At 29.0% G+C, this 6,366-nt stretch overlaps 1 non-coding gene across 1 annotated transcript; it reads right to left on the bottom strand.

The window, feature by feature from the left end:
- Positions 1–2,744: 2,744 nt before the first annotated feature.
- LOC130495417 (U6 spliceosomal RNA) lies at positions 2,745–2,847 on the bottom strand. The gene has a single exon (XR_008934687.1). It is a non-coding gene; the product is annotated as a U6 spliceosomal RNA (small nuclear RNA).
- Between the last annotated feature and the right edge of the window lie 3,519 nt (positions 2,848–6,366).

The raw sequence follows: 6,366 nt of genomic DNA, 5'->3' as shown, positions 1-6,366 counted from the left end.
CGGTACATCTGGGGAGAGGACGGCACTCTCAACGATTCACTAGTATCAAGTGTTTACAAGAGCTTTCTTTACACAACAACCTTTGTGTCTCTCTATTCACCTAGAGACAACACAACAATGAGCTAAAGACTTAAGCTCACTGAACCTGTGTGTATAAGAGATGAAAAATCCACTCTCCTTGGAGAAGAAACAGCCTGAGACTCTTGACCGGATCTCCCTTGCCTTCTCCTTGTAGATACTCCTTCAATCTCTTCTCTTTGCTCTTGCTTCTTGCCTCTCTCCTTTGCTAATCTCTCCTTTAGACAAATGAGTGTTAGAGTGTCAAGAAATTAGGTTTAGGGACTATATAGGTGTCTCCCTAAACCTAATCACTAATGGGCTTTCGACCATAATAAGGCCCAGCTAATCATGACCAAATTGCTCACAATCAGCTTCTCAAGTCTTGTGCCCAATTCTCAAGTCTTGTGCTTTATTCTCAAGTCTTGTACTTTATTCTCAAGTCTTGTGTAGATCATAATTCAACAAACAACCTCTGTCCAAACTATTTCATCTTACGCATAACTAATCTTTGTAATTGGTGTTTGGTTAGCGGCATTACTCGAAAGAATAGTATGTAGATGTTTATGAAAACAGTTAGTTTTAGAAATCTAGCATGCAGGTAGCATATATATGATATAATATGGTTATAAGACTAATGAAATAAGATCGATCGATGACATTTATAGCATCCATTAAACTTGAACTCATGACGATTTTAATATACTGCTTTACCATAACTTTTATTAGATAAACTCAGCTTGATGTATATATAACTATCTCGCTGCATTGTCAATAACATTGTTCTATATCTATGCAGTATGCACGTATAGGAACCATTAATCTATAAATACATATGTTTTTGGAGGCGGGAGGGGAATGCAAACGAGTTAAATTTGATTTTACATTATACGGAATGAGATGGATTGAGCCATTGAGGCAGAGCGAAAACGTCAGGGTGACGTAAGCATGTGGTGTAGTGAAATAAAAGACAAAGAAACATGGAGAAGAAGATGAACATGCATTTTGATTTCGGAAAGCAAAGAAAAAGCTGAGAGAAAGAGACTGTTGCGGAGACAAACCCACACGGCCTCTCTCATCGCCTTCTATCATCCCATCATCGACTACTTCGGTTTCATTTTATTTTCTTATTTATTAGTTTAAGCCGTTGAATTTTATAGTTTCCACTCTTTTCAGACGGATATCAACTCAGGCGTTTATAAATTCAATAAAGACTAAGACTATACAGTCAATGCAGTTACAAAAAGGGACTATACACTCAGTGATGATACATAAGAGTAACGTGTAACATACAGAAATATACTATGCATTCTTATTCTCAATGATATGTTGTTTTTGATTTTTGCTTAAATAAGGGATGATATGTTGTTTCTATCATATACCACATTTTGTCTACTTAAAGTTAGCTAATGATAAATTAATATATATACCACATTATATGAATTTTGTTTTCCATCCATAATTCCCATATTATAATAGATACAAATTAACATTCTGGGTAAATAACTATATTTACAGTTCATGCATGTTTTCATAATACTACAGTCCAAAACAATCATCATCACTACTCCATCGATCAAAGAATAATTGATTAGATCACGACCGTCATGATCTTTGGGGGGTGGGGGTAGTTTGCAAAAATTTGCGTACACACACCTCTATCTCTTTTTTTTTGGTCTCCACTATTCTTGTCGCCTCGGTTTGACGTTCATCGCATAAATCTTGTTTTCAAGTCAACCTATGATCAGTGACTTAATCGTGTACACGTTCTCTGTTTTGCTTTTGAATTTTATTCTTTGACTTCGGTTTATACTTTTATCTGTAAAAGATATAATTTGTAGGAGTATTTCTACTTAGATGTGAAATTGCTCTAATGTATGTTTTTATAATAGAATTCACTATTTTATAGAAAAATATATAAGACTTCTACTTTTTGTCTCAATAACTAGAGATGGAAAATAATAATCTTCTTTACTTATAAATAAATTTTTTTATTATAAAAGTATACATTAAAACAAATTCACTTCTATAATAATTTTATAAAGAGTATCTAAACTTCTATGTTTTTAGAACATTTTAAGTGTCTTTTTTTTTTCTAAGATATTCTAAACATATCATCATTGGATATAAAATACCGTATAACTTGGAGGTAAATTAATATTTGACGCGAGGAAGCAAAGTCGTACCATTCATATTGACGTTATGATTACCACTTACGTTAATGATTAAATCAAAGAACAACAGTTTGCTCTCACCAATTTCTGTTTCTCCTACCTCCATGATTTCGCAATGTACATAAATATTTTTATATAGCCATATGTATATACACATTCATAATACACAGGCATACATGACTGATGATACCATCGACTTCTTTCCGGAGTAGATTAAAAATCATTAGATAGATCATATATGTAAAATAACAATTTAAATCAGTTTATTCAGCTAACTACAACCTTTTCCAGAACGTGAAAAATGAATTTGATCAATAAATGGCTGTTAAGATCATTTTCTTAATTAAATCCTTTTCTAATACTCCTACGATTTTGGCTCGAAAATTAAATGCTGTAAGAGAACCAAACTTCTACATTATTTATTTCATTGAAACGGTTTGAAAAGCTTATTGGCACTCAAATGTTGATTGGAAAAATCATTCTAATTCGCTAATCTTCAAGTTTTTTTTAACAGAAAATTTGGACTATTTCTCGATTTCTAGGTGTTTTTTTTGCGCATAGGTCATGCTAATCTTTTATGTATTGTTTTAATTTTATCGGATGTCTCCGAAGGGATGCTAATCCTCAAGTTGCACCATGTTACAAGATAAGATGCGATTTGAAGATGAGAATATTCATACATCGTCATTAGCTCATTACTACATGAACTTACATAGAAACAAAAAACAAAAACAAAAACATTTGACTGTTGTGTCCATTTGTTACCGCTAATGCAACTAAATGAAATCGAATATATAACCGATTAATAAACATTTTATGAAGGTATAAGAATTAGTATTTTTTGTCATTAAATTCGTCACTATTTAACAAAATTCATAGCAAGTGCATGTACGAGGGAATAGTTCATTTATGCTGATGCATATATACGTACATGTTAAAAGTATATAAATATATGCATATATACAATAGTTATATATTATACTATATATGCAGAAAATTAGCAATATAAAGCCGCCCATAAGAAATAGAAAGCCTTTCTGTGACAAAAAAGAAAAGAAAAGAAAGCCAAGACTTCCACTTGGGCGGATCAGATAGAGTTGTTGTATGTCTTAATCTATACTATTAAAACACAAGACCCTTTTTTGAGGTGTTCTTGGTTTTCAATAGTATTTACCAATCCATGCCACTGTCTTATTTTAATTATATGCTTTTTATTTAATTTTGTATTTCCCATTTTTCTTTTATTTAAAAAGCAGCAAATCAATACTATTAAAACATGATCATTCCTAAATTATATCCTTAATGAATGTTTTAAATTTTCCAAAAATATCCTTATTTTTACAAAAGATTAATAAAATTCATTAATGGCATTTGAGTCTTTTAGTTTTGGGCCTGCAGAAATATATTTAAATGGATCAACAAATAATGAGTTTACACATATTTATAAAATATGTTACTTTTATTTAATATAAATATTTTATGTTCAAATATTAGACATATATATTCTGAAACTAAATTAATTAAAAACATAATGACATTATAATGTTATTTTCTTAAATCTATGTATCATAAAATTAATTTTAAATCTAAAATGAAAAATAGAAAAATACAAACTTATAATAGGTCATTAATAACAAAAATAATCTAATATTGTCATATTAATAAGTTTTTATATTATCTTTTTTATTTGGATGACATAATAAAAGTTGAGTCTAAGTTTAAAGACCACACGTTTATGTAGTATTAAAAAGTATGTGATTAACTTAATAAAAAATAAAAACACTATCAGATATTTTATGTTTTATTCGATCATTGGTATTAGATCACGGATTAATAATGAATTTTGGGGTTTTTGCCGGGTTCTATCGGATTTTTAATTAACGATTTTTCATTAAATCCGAACTAGATTATATACATGGTACGGGTCTACCAGTTCAGCAGATCTGGGTCGAATATGAAAACACTTTTTAAAACTCAAACATTATTTTCAAAAACAAATTAATTATATGTTCTTTAATAAAAGTTATAAATTCATGCAAATCACTCTTGACCAAATATTTGTTCTATTTATTTTATTTTGAAGAGAAAAAAACAAATCATTGACCACTTTATATGTTTAGCAATAATTTATATAATTATAGATCTTTAAAATTATATAATAGCCCAAGTAAGAATTTCGGATAAAACATTATTTAACTTATTTACAAACATAAAACGGTTGTATGACGTATTTTAAATTTCGTCATACTGTACACACTATTATAAACCCACATAATTGAAACTTGATCATGTTTTGGTTTATATAATAAAACGAATAATAGTTAATATTTATACTGAAAAAACAACAAAAAACCCGCCCTTTCAAGGGCGGGTCACAATCTAGTATGTCTTATAAAGTCATAACGTGACAAAACACCTTAATATAATGATAATTTCTTAATTCTTCCAACTACTTTAAGATATTAAATTAATTAACTAATTAATCATAATCTCGCGCACTATATTCGTCGATTGCTTCATTATTACTATTGTTTTTGTTTTTTTTCCTTTTTTTTTCAATCAGATTTCCGCCGTACTTGCATATTCTTGTAGCATATCGTCCCCGCCGCAGATATTATGATTAATTGATTATTATGTTATTAAGACATTATTACATTTTTAAATCTATAAAATTAATTAATATGTGAAAAGTTATATTCAGGTCAGCTAGTGGAAAGAGTTCATATCAAGATTGATGACGTCTACCTTCGGATAATTCAATGTTGTTCTGATTTGTTGTTAGATATTAAAAAGGTGTTCTCTCTTGGATCTTTTTTTTTACTGCAAATACTATAGTTTATTAAACTGATCCCATAAGGTTAGCCTAAAGAGTTAATCCTGTGGGAACCAAATTGTTTCCATGGAAAAATCCAGAGACTCTCGCCGGAGCTCCTTTCACAAGGAAATCGATTCTGGTATTAAGCTCACGCGGAACAAAAAATAAAATAAAAACCGTAAACGAAGAACAAGTATAAAAAAATTCTTTCTATTCAGAAGTTAAAGATGACCAAAATTTTCTTTTTCGATCAGCTTTACTATTTGCAAACAATCTGATTCGAAATACTTATGATCGTGCTTCAAAATTCTCTCTTGGATCATGATCCATGATTCTTGTTATTTGGTTTAAAACGTAACAGTATCTAACATTCGACATAATCTCTATTTTTTTAATAACTAAGAAGAATTTTGGCCACATTTTATTTTTTTCTATGTCTAGGATCATCCGTTGTCAATATCTAAAACATGACGTAAAATATAATTTTTCAGGGGAAACTGAAGTAAGAACACAGCAAATTAATTGATAAGGTTTCTAGTAAACCCTAACTCTGATCAGAATTCTGAATTTACAGACTGCTATTGGTGTATATTAACATATAAATTAATTAAATCTCATGAATAATTAATAAACGGGAAAGATTGCCCATTTTGGAGTCGATATTTTATCAAATGAACCATAATTTTTCATCGTCACCAACTTGGCAACTTTTTCACCCGGCCCCACAGATGTAGACCAAACCATAATTTTTTTTCTAGAGTTAATTAACGATTTTTTTTGGTCGTTGTCTAACTTAGTAAAGAATATACTCCCTCAGTTATAATATAGATGATGTTTTACAATAATTATTTTGTTTCAGTTTACATTAAGTTTTAAAATTTTAAAGTTAAACTAATTTTATTGGAAATTATTTAATCAATTGGATTGTACCATTTTTTATAATTAGTTAATTGATTTTAAAAGTATATTTAAAAAAAATTAAAAATGTAATTTTTTTAATTTTTGCATTAAAATAAAATATCAAATATTATGAAACAGAGAGAAACTATTTTTGTTATGACTTTTTATAGGAGTTTCATTTGTCATAACATTCACTTACTTTTTTTTTGTCAACAACATTCACTTCTTAACTAGTCAATACTAGTATTATCTCCCGTGCTATGCACGGGCATTATTATTTTTAGTTTATAATGAAATTGAATATATTTTGAGATATTGTTTACAATGGAAAAATGTTATTTTCAATGTTTTATGTTTAATCTTTTTCCAAAACCAGAAAAAAAAATCATTACATATGAAAAATAAGATTGCAGGAAAGCA

Source organism: Raphanus sativus, chromosome 5, assembly GCF_000801105.2.
Source record: "Raphanus sativus cultivar WK10039 chromosome 5, ASM80110v3, whole genome shotgun sequence".
NCBI classification, from domain to species: Eukaryota; Viridiplantae; Streptophyta; class Magnoliopsida; order Brassicales; family Brassicaceae; genus Raphanus; species Raphanus sativus.
The sequence above is the reverse complement of the archived record's forward strand: the minus strand, read 5'-3'. Positions and strand labels throughout refer to the sequence as shown.